This window comes from Zea mays, chromosome 9 (genome assembly GCF_902167145.1).
Source record: "Zea mays cultivar B73 chromosome 9, Zm-B73-REFERENCE-NAM-5.0, whole genome shotgun sequence".
Lineage (NCBI taxonomy): Eukaryota > Viridiplantae > Streptophyta > Magnoliopsida > Poales > Poaceae > Zea > Zea mays.
This window is the reverse complement of record NC_050104.1, coordinates 138405691-138416483: the sequence shown is the minus strand read 5'-3', so window position 1 is coordinate 138416483 and position 10793 is coordinate 138405691. Positions and strand designations below refer to the sequence as shown.

The 10793-nt window shown below is 43.6% G+C and overlaps 1 long non-coding RNA gene across 1 annotated transcript; it reads left to right on the top strand.

Moving 5' to 3' along the window:
• Positions 1-7950: 7950 nt before the first annotated feature.
• Positions 7951-8236, top strand: LOC103639181 (uncharacterized). Its single transcript, XR_002264902.1, has 3 exons — positions 7951-7964; positions 8055-8102; positions 8184-8236. It is a non-coding gene; the product is annotated as an uncharacterized lncRNA (long non-coding RNA).
• The last annotated feature ends 2557 nt before the right edge of the window (positions 8237-10793 follow it).

Below are 10793 nucleotides of genomic sequence, written 5' to 3'. Positions count from 1 at the left end.
CAAGTTCATCCCCATCTTCTTATTGCCTTTGTACTCTTATGTGAAGATTTTGGTGAGGCAATGAGGTTTAAGGGCCAAGATTGATCCCGTTTTGGTGCTTGATGCCAGAGGAGGAGAAAATAAGGCCAAAGCAATAAATGGATCAGTTACCACTTGAGAAATTTTGAAAATAGTAGAATAGAGCTTTTGGTTTGTCAAAACTCTCTTATTGTCTCTCTTGTCAAAAGTTGGCCTCTTGTGGGGAGAATGGTTGATTATGGGAAAAAGGGGGAGTTTTTGAAATCTTTGATCAATTTCTCTTGGAACAACTCTCTTTATGTCTCTACAATTGTGTTTGAATTAGAGATAGGAGATTGAGGTTGATTTGCAAAAACAAAACCAAGTGGTGGCAAAGAATGATCCATATATGCCAATTTTGAATCAAAACAATTTTGAGTTCTCATTTGTATTGATGTTGCACTTCTTTTAGTTGCTTTTTGTTGTGTTGGCATAAATCACCAAAAAGGGGGAGATTGAAAGGGAAATGTGCCCTTGGGCCATTTCTAAGTATTTTGGTGATTGAGTGCCAACACAAGTGCTTAAGTGAAAATCTATGCCAATTGATGGACAAAGTGCAAATCAAGTCTAAAGGTATGTTTCTAGACTTAGTACATTGTTTTGAGAACTAATGTATTGTGTCTAAGTGCTGGAAACAGGAGAAATGAATTTGGAGATGACTTGGCTCGTTCAGCCAAAGTCTGCTCAGTCTGGGTGCACCGGACAGTGTCCGGTGCGCCAGGCTGACTCTGGCGAACTTGCTGCTCTCGGGACTTCGACGGCGGTGTACGGGTATAAATCACCGGACTGTCCGGTGGTGCACCGAACTGTCCGGTGAGCCATTCACAGGCGAAGTCGTCGCTCTCGGGAAGTGATTAACAGGGTACGACTATAAATCACCGGACTGTCCGGTGAGCCAACAGTCGGCCGCGCGATCTGCGCGGGACACGTGGTCGAGCCAACGGCTAGAAGGGGGCACCGGACTATCCGGTGTGCACCGGACAGTGTCCGGTGCGCCAACGGCTCTGAATCTTCAACGGTCGGCTTCGCCAAATAAGGAAAGAGATCCGCACCGGACAGTGTCCGGTGGTGCACCAGACTGTCCGGTGCGCCAGGCGACAGAAGGCAAGAATTGCCTTCCTAGAATGCTCTCAACGGCTCCTAGTTGCCTTGGGGCTATAAAAGGGACCCCTAGGCGCATGGAGGAGTACACCAAGCATCCTTTGAGCATTGTTGATCACTCACACTTCATTCTTGCGCACTTGTTCGACATTCTTAGTGATTTGAGCTCCGTTCTAGTGAGAACCTCGTGATATTCTTTTGAGCTCAAGTCTGGGTCTTGTGTGTGCGTATTTGCTATGATTTTGTGTCTCGTGTGCGTTGCTCATCCCTCCCTTACTCCGTGCTTCTTTGTGAACATCAAAGTGTAAGGGCGAGAGGCTCCAAGTTGTGGAGATTCCTCGCGAGCGGGATATAGTAAACAAAGCAAAACACCGTGGTATTCAAGTGGGCCTTTGGACCGCTTGAGAGGGGTTGATTGCAACCCTCGTCCGTTGGGACACCACAATGTGGAGTAGGCAAGTTTTGTACTTGGCCGAACCACGGGATAAACCACTGTGCCATCTCTGTGTTGATCTCTTTGTGGTTATTGTGTTTTGCTAAGACTCCTCTCTAGCCACTTGGCATTATTGTGCTAACTCCTAATCAAGTTTTGTGGCATTAAGTTTTCAAGTTTCACAGGATCACCTATTCACCCCCCCTCTAGGTGCTCTCACTCCCCCGCGCAGCAAGGATCGAGAAGAGGAGGAGCACGTTGAATTGAAGGGGAAGAGAGGATCAAGGAGATGTTCTTCCCCATATCTTCTTGCAGAATTTCTTGGGGAAACCCTAGGTATGGATGAGATCCTTGTTCCTCCCTGTAATTATGTGCTTTTGGAGGTTGTTGATTATGGGAATTAAAGGATTAGAGGTTGGATTAGATGTGGGGTTAGGTTTTGGTCTCGAATTTAGTTTTCTGCAGAATGGCAAATTCGATAGTTTCTGTTCATGCTAGTTTTCCGTGGTCTTAGTGGCCTCAAAAAAATAAAAAGTCTATATATGAGTCGTAGATAATTTGTATATCTTTTCGTGGCCGTGAAGAACACCTCAATCGGACATCAGATCAGAGAGTTATTGCAGTTTGATTATAGCAGTTTTTCAGTCTCTTAATTCTGTGCAGAATCTGTTCTCTTCAGATTTAGGCAATTTTATCAATAGAGTTAAACCTTGCGTTTGTAAGAAACGTTGTAGATAATTTCATAAGCTTTCCATATTGTTAAAGAGTGCATTCATATGAATTATGAAACTCCAGTTATGTTTGTTTTTCTGTGGTTGTTCCTGTTTGCCTGACAAAAATGATCGGATCTGTTCACTGGTAGGTTTCATCAGGTAAATGGCCAAATTGGCTCTTCCAACTATGGAGACTTCTGTAGAGGGATAAAAGTTCTTACTTCCAGTAGAATTTCATGATTTTTGGCTGAGTAGTTTGTGAGATATCGAATTTTAAAGTTAACTATGCTGCTGTCTCAAACAGATTCAGTCAGTTATATTGTCAGATGTTTTAGAACTTATAGATAGCTGAATTTAATTATCCATTGAATACCGAAGTTGTAGAGTATTTTGTGTAGATAATCCTAGAGTATTTGTTTGATATCACCACTGTTATAATTTTAAAGATACAAAATTAACAAATAGCGCTGCTGCTGTATGGCATGTGGTTCAGGGTGGGAGTCTTTTCATCAGGTCTTGGTTTCCAGTGTAGAAGCGAATTGTTGATTGTTGGCAAATGTTTGTGAAATATGTGTACTAAGTTTTATGCGCACTAGCTGGTGGCTACACTCCAGATCATGCCCAGTACATTTTTCTTCTTCGATGAAGGCAAGTGAATGTAGCGGTGGTTGCTACCGTTTTGACCTGTTACTTCTATCGTCTACACTCTAATATTCAGAATTATTGCATACTTTCATAATTGAACTATATGATGATGTTTTACTTGATTGTATTATATTGATGTTCTATCATATATTGATGATGATTATGGTTCGAGTATGACCCATGAGATTAATTCACACCCCTGAAGGCAGATGAAGCATTATTTGAGGTTGGTATTGTATCTGAAGGCAGATGGAGTATTATTTGACGTTTGTATTGTATCTGAAAGCAGATGAAGTATTAATTGAGGTTTGTATTGTATCTGAAGGAAGTGTAGTTTATTGATAAATGCAACATGCCATATACATTGCATGACTCATTTGCATCTGAAGTTTTGTCGTGACCTATGGTCCGACCGTACCGGTACAACTTAGCATCATACGTTGCCCGAGGAGGGGTACGATGCGGCTTCATACCCTTAGAGGTATGAAGGCAGATGACATATGCATTGCATTCATATGCATTCATTGAAGTGATTTGCAGATGATGTGGTTTTATACCCTCAGAGGTATGAAGACAGAGTACCTACACTTTGCGTTCCTATACATACATTGAAGTGATATTTGCAGGTATTGTTGACGCAGGGAAGTGTTATACAAACTATTGTGGTTGTTCAAGGAAATGAGATGGTATTGGTTATATTGAGACTACTGAGTTCTATATCTACAAGTATTTCTGATCTTAATTGTGATTCTTTTAAAATGTTGATTAATTCAATTTGTGGTTTAAATATCTTGTCAAAACAATTCGCTTGCTGAGATGTTTCATCTCACTCTTGCATTACTCAATGCAGGTGCTTGTTGCTCATCAAGGGAAGTGGGAAGTAGCAGCACATCCACCTTGACTCTCATAATAACGCTGCTTAGGCGCAGTCATGATTTAATTAGAAACTTCTTGTCAAAGGATGTTGTTTCTAACTAGTTGTGCGCACTGGTTGATTTAGTTCATGCCGTTATGGTTGTCTTTCCATTGCTAGCAGATTATTAATGTATATGATGTTTTCTTATCATGATATCTATTTATACTTTGTTGCTTCCCCGTTTATGCAATTTTCAAAGGGGATGCTGTCGAAATTTTATATATGAATGTTAGATGCGTAGTTTAGTAGCATTCTAAGGCGTTTATGGATCCCAGGGTGTTACAGACCCTTAGCATTTAAAACAGTGGTCTGGACGCATAGACGGTAGAGCCCACCCACTCAGAGCCGCCAAACGGATTACCAGTTTTGTTCTGTTCGGTGAGGCCGACGTGTTTGGTGATGTGCCTGAAATATTGCCGGGCCTCTTTCACCCATGTGAATGAGGCTTTCCGAGACAGAAAAGGAGGCTTCTCATCCACTGCATGACCCAAAAACTACAAGCCATCTGCAACTTGACTTGCTTTGGCCAATTATTAAATAATGCAGGGCCTCCGTCGTTTCTCTCTTTTCCTTCCCTTATTTCCTTTTCCTTACCCTTATTCTGAATGGACTATTATATTGTCGATCCGAGCAGGAATTTCAAACACTGCCTGGCCCACGGTTCTGCCACGGCCCACCCGTCATAAAGCGAAGGCCTATAGCTACCGGAAATATAACATTTGATTAGAGCCAGGCAGCCAGCCCTGGAACCCAAGCGTGTAGGCAACATCGCCCGTCATCTGCGCCGCCATCAATGGAAGGTGCCGAGGATCTCCTACCCCGCCATCAACGGAAGTTGTCAAGGATCTCCTACCCATCTGCTCCGCGATCCCCATCATCCGAGGCCGCCATCAACACCCTCCTACCCACGCCATCGATGGAAGGTGGCCAAGGTTCCACCCCATCGTGCCCTCCTCCCCATCTGCTCTGCCCCACCCTTCTCCCCACGTCGTCAATGGCGCGCGTAGATCCCAGGTGGTGGCTGAGGATCCACCCCACCCTCCTCCCCACGATGTCGATGGCGCGCGCAAATCCCAGGTGGCCGAGGATCCGCCCCCACCCTCCTCCCCCACCTTCTAGGCCCCTGTCGTGCCCCCGCATGCGGGTATGTCCCGCACCGCGAGATTCCCGTCGCGAGAGCCCCTGACGACCGCCTCTTCATAGCCGCTGAGCCCTTCTCCGCCTCACCTCCCTTCCTCTCTTCGCCTGACTCGCACGCACCCTCGTCGTCCGATTCCTCCATGCGGGCACGAGCCCCGCCATACGCGCGCGCCGCCAGGGCGCTCGTCGCCATTGTCCAGGCTAGCGCGACCCCATCGACGGCCTCGCCTTAGGATCCGCTCCTTGTCTTTGGAAGCATCCAGGGGCATGACACCCGCAGCCGCCGGCACCGTATGCCTCCTCACATGGACCGCGCGCTGGACTATAAGAAATGCATGAGCAAGGACTTGAGGAGGGCCCCCGTGGCCGAGCCGTGTAGGCCGATAGACGGCTCGACGCAAAAGTGGTGGTTGTGGAGGCCGCGGCAGCGCACAAGGCCATCGCTGGGTTATGGCGGGGCAGGAGAGATGAGTGGGGGAGACTGGGAGAGTGATGAGCCTTTTTTTGTAATTGAGACGGACTCCACCAAGGTAATCGTCTTCTCCCTATCTTCCTTCGATTTGCAGTCTATCCGTGCCTCCATACCACTAGGTGAAATTGCACAACAACATATTTGATGCATTTGTCACTATGAGCTGTGAAATTTCAGAGAACCTAAAACATTTGTCTTCCTTTTATGTAGATTTGGGTCCGGAGTTTGTCTTCACAATCAAACGGTATCCTCATGTATGTGCATCAGGAGGAGGATCCCTGGAACTCGATTCTTTCCTGTGCGGCCACTGATGGCATCCTTTATTTGCGTCAAGGATTTCCCTCAAGATTTATGCATGCATGCGTGGCACAAATTTCTTTGCTCTCGTAAGTGGGGTAATTATCGTTGTTGACCTTACCCCCACCTCTTAGCGAGAGAATTCTTTTGATTTTCTTGATTTTTGTTGTTCTCTTGTTCATGTTTGATGTCTCTGATTTTATTTGTTGTTGTTGTGCAGATTTGAGATCGAGCGAAGATAAGCTTTTCATCAAGATGGCACTTGTAAGTGTTTGTTCAATTAGTAGTTGTTTAAGTAGCCTCTATCTCTTACATTTTTATATGCTAGAGGCGTGTTTAAGTTGATTGCATTAGTGAGATTATTTTATTATAGTTTCGACTTGTGGTGTGGCATGTCATGATGGCCTCAAATCATCAGGTAAATTACTTCTCTACTATTTGAGTTAACTGATGCTATCTATTTATTTGTTTATAACCGAACAGGTTGTTAGATCTCTCTACCCCATACTTCCATGGACACCGGTTGCTACAACTGAAGCCAAGTACTACTGCATATATGTTGCTTGAGCTAGATGCTGCTGCTTCACACCTGCTTCTGCTAGCTGGTACCAAACACTGCATATATGCTACTTCACGCCTGCAGAACTGATGGTGAATTCTATGTGTCTGAACTGAATTGTATGAACTCAGGTGATGCTTTTGTGTGAATGGAATAAGTGTGCGAAACTGAGAAGAACAGATTGTGTGCATAACCGTTTGGGCTAACCGTGTGACAGTTTGTCTGCATAATACTTGTCCGAAAAACTGATTCGACTGACTAACAATTCGAAAGATTGTCTGCATAACAGTTGTCTGGCACACTGAGAAACTGAAAAGCATCACCTGAGTTCATTGGTTCCTTGGTTCAAGGTTTGTTTTATTGGAGCATACATTTACATAAAATTAGAATGGCAATTCCATACACAACTCACGAGCTACTTGCAGCAATTGTTCAGTTCTTAATTATATTAGTATTATCCGATCATATTTCAGAGCGTTATTCTGTAGGCGAGGTGCTTGAGACAAGGAAAAGTAGGGAGTCAAAATCATGATGAATATTGTCATCTTGAAACATCCCTAAGTTAAAAACATTGTCAGGGGTTAGCCTTTTTTACCTTTGTATCAGTTTTTAATTGTTTCTTATTGAGACTTGTTTGGTATAACAACAACCTGGTGATGTCTTGATGAATTGCAAATTAGTTGTGCGGAGCCTGCTTGGGTAGGGTGAACAAAGTGGCTTTGTTTATGGCCCTTTCCACCCTGCTGTTGCAAGGAAACATGAACTTGATGGCAGCAATAAACCTGGGTAAAGGGAGAAGGCGCATGACTGGAGAGCCTTTCTTCTTTATTTTGACCAGTCCTAGAAACAAGGTGGGTTCAGTACTTCAATCTTTTTTGTTCCTTCGGACAAAACTATAATGTTTCTACTTGAGTATAGGAAGTATGTGTATAGCATGTCTTTCTAGCTGTGGTTTTATATAATTAGGCTTAAGCTAATAGTGGCATGTGGGGATGTATTTTATTCTTTATTGGAACGTGGTGGGTTTTCTGCAGTGGTGATGTTTTCCTTTGGTTTGATAGCTACAAATTTTAATGCATAATCCTTGGTGCTCTGCATGAGTTTCATTCAAGCTGAGCACGGCGTAGCTGCTGTCAAGGTTCCCCGTTCAACGCTTGCAGCCGCATCCCTCTACCAGCCAGGCGGTGGTGGGGAGGGAGACTAGGATGGAGCATGTGCCGATGTGGCTGCGTGCTTTCCCGGATCTGCACACCTATGTCAGCATGTAGGTGTGGGTTGATCCGTCGGTGACTAATGACATGATGGACAAGGTGGGAAAGTGCGACAACTGAGGAAGGCCGAGAAGTCCCTGCTCAGCTTGCAATGAAGGTTGGCTATGGCAAGCACGAAAGAATTAAAGAATAATGGTTGTCAGGAGACATATGAGAGCCCTGGAAAAGTGGTGAGGCATCAGTTGCTAATGCATCCATGATGGATATGCAGCAGGTGATATGTCCAGCATATAGTGATATCGATGCCTGTCTTAGTGGTTCCTGCAATTTTTCTCTCCAATACTAACACGCCTGGTTTCGTGAAAACAGATTATTACAAAACTAACAACTCAGTGCAGTGAGAAGCCTTTTGAGTTAGAGGTAATATTCTTCTTGAATTTGTACTATGATTCCATGAAACTCAAATATCTTGAAATAGTGTTTTAATAATTGTTTGTGTTTTTGGGACAGTTAAAGTCAGCTGATAATCGTGTCCTCTAGGAGCAGCTACTACAGAAGGTCCTCTCTCTCTATTTTTATTTTCAATTTAAATTCTTCAAGATGGCAAAAGTTTGGTCTAAAAAATCATGCTAATTGCAGAATGTGGAAATCAACGATTTACAAGAAAAAGTTTTTCGCGTTGAGCAACAACTTTTAGTCCAAGGTTCTTTTACTGATAATGTTCTTCCACTTTGTGTATTTGAGCCCCTTGTGCAGTACATATTCTTCAACGTACAATATTCATGGTTTGGTTACTAACCTTTCACCAAATTTTCTGCTGCATCCTTCCTGTAATTCTACTTCATAGAAATAGTATGCATGTTGATTAGATGGCTATATGCAAACTACTTGTGTTTTATGCTTTCCTTGTTGACATTAAAGCCAACCAACTTTGATGATGTACTTTGGCTGGAAGCTAAAATTGAAAAGATGAAATATGAGCATCTGACAGGGAGGCTGCTTTGGCAGAGAAGGAGTTTCTTGAAGAGGAGTACAAGAAAAAGTTTGATGAGGCAAAGAAGGAACTATATCTGGAGAATGATCTAGCAGGCATGTGGGTTCTTGTTGCTAAGTTGAAAAGAGGGGCTTTAGACATATCTGATTTGAATGTTGATGATCGAACTAAAGTGTAAGGGCGTAGAGATCACCACATTGTTGTCTCATAATTGGTGTTAATGAAAAATAACATGGTGTTGCACGGAATCTCTACTTTCTCTTGTAAGAAGGATTGTTCTGTCGGCATAATTTGATTTGCATGTATAATGTCTTCATGCTTTACTTGCCTTTTTGTGAATTGTGGCGATCGGTCCTCTTGCCTTCCTTTTCTGTTTCTGTTCTGCGGTAGAATGATTGGAGTAGATTATAAGTATGGTGCTAATTTCATATAAATAATAATAATTGTTGCTAATTTATGGTCAAGTTAGTTGGATAATAATTTAGTCCCCAGAACAAAATGTATTGTTAAGTCTTAGCAAAAGTTTTAAAGAGAATTGGGTGCCATGTTTGTCTGGATGCTAAAAAATGACCACTTTCTGCTTCGTGCTCGCTTGCACGCCGTGGTGGTGCAGCGCATTTGCGCCTAGAAGAAGCGGGTGGCGACAAAGGCGCTATAGGGTAGCGACAGTTATGTGCCTTGTTTTCATAATTATTGTCGTTGCTACGCACGGGCACCGTACTAGTTTACTATAAGTAGTTGGAACGCTCCCGCTCCACAAAAACGAACGGATGCGAGCGCTCTCCCTCATCTCCTCTCCTCTACACTTATACGGCTCTCGAACCAAACAAATAATGAACGACTCCACTCTATTTTACTCTTCAATCAAACAAAAAATGGAACGGTTCTGTTCTATTTACCAAACGCATAATAGAACGGCTCCATTCTCAAAAACTGGAATGGAACCGCTCTATTCTAGTTGACTCTCCAACCAAACACACCCTAAGCATGCTTCACGATCACGGCATGCGGCGATGGTCATGCCAAGGGCCCAGGCTGTTGCTGATCACTCTAGCCTGTTTGCGAAAAGTTCTAGCCTAGTAGTTGTCAGATCTCAATAGGCTGACGAGAATCAGAATTGGATTTCAAGCGGTCCAAATCGCTCGAGCCGCTTCCATGTCGTTCGTGCTCTAATGGGCTAGTTGGGCCGAACGTAAATGAAGGATCGGATTCGAAGACTGCACAGCACAGGCTCATGGCCCATCCGAAGCACAGTCGTGCTGGCAGCTCCATCCACCAACTTTTTTGCATTTTAGCCCTTGTGATTTTTTTGCACAACTATGCCCTTTGCAATTTCATTTTAAAAAATGGACCCTTGGTTCAGCGCCGTCATCATTAGCGCCGAGATAGCGCACATCATATTTGTTGAATGATGACAGCGCCAATGATGACGACGCCGAGCCAAGGGTCCATTTTTTGAAATGAAACTGTAAAGGGCATAGTTGTGCAAAAAACCCCAAAAACAGCTAAAATGAAAAAGTGAGCTCCATCCAACCCATGGTTTACAAAACCCGAAACCGTGAGGGTGCGGTTTCGGTTAACCACCATTTTTTCAAAATTTGTTCCAAATTTAAAATTTTGAAAAAAATCATAAAAACCGAAAACCGTCGGTAAACCGTTTTTGGACCGGTAAACCGTTATTTTAGACTGACAAATCGACATTTTCTGCCGAAAAACTGAATTTAGTGCCAATATTGAGTATTTAGTTGTCAATTTAGGCATATTAGTCTTGTTTAGTGTTATATGCTATATGTGACGATGTTATATGACACTACAGGAATCCAGTTAATTCCCGTCGGCTAAAAACCGACGGGAATAACCTATAAACCGACGGGAATAACTATTTCCCGTCGGTAACTGGCTAACTCCCGTCGGCCTCAAGCCGATGGCCATCAGGTGTCGGGGATAAACTTATTCCCGTCGGCAGCTGACGGGAATAAGAAATCCCCGTCGGCCAAGTACTAGCCGGTGGGGATAAGCCTTAACTCCCGTCGGCCACGTGGGCTGACGGGGATAAACCTTAACTCCCGTCGGCCTGGTCCAACCGACGGGAATTAAATGGGCCGATGGGAATTAATTGTTAATCCCCGTCGGTTTGACCATAGCTGACGGGAATTAACTGGCCGTCGGGAATTAACCATAATGCTACAAAAGCACCAAATTAGGTCACTATTTCTCCACAATTACACACAAAACATATATATCATCACATAAAA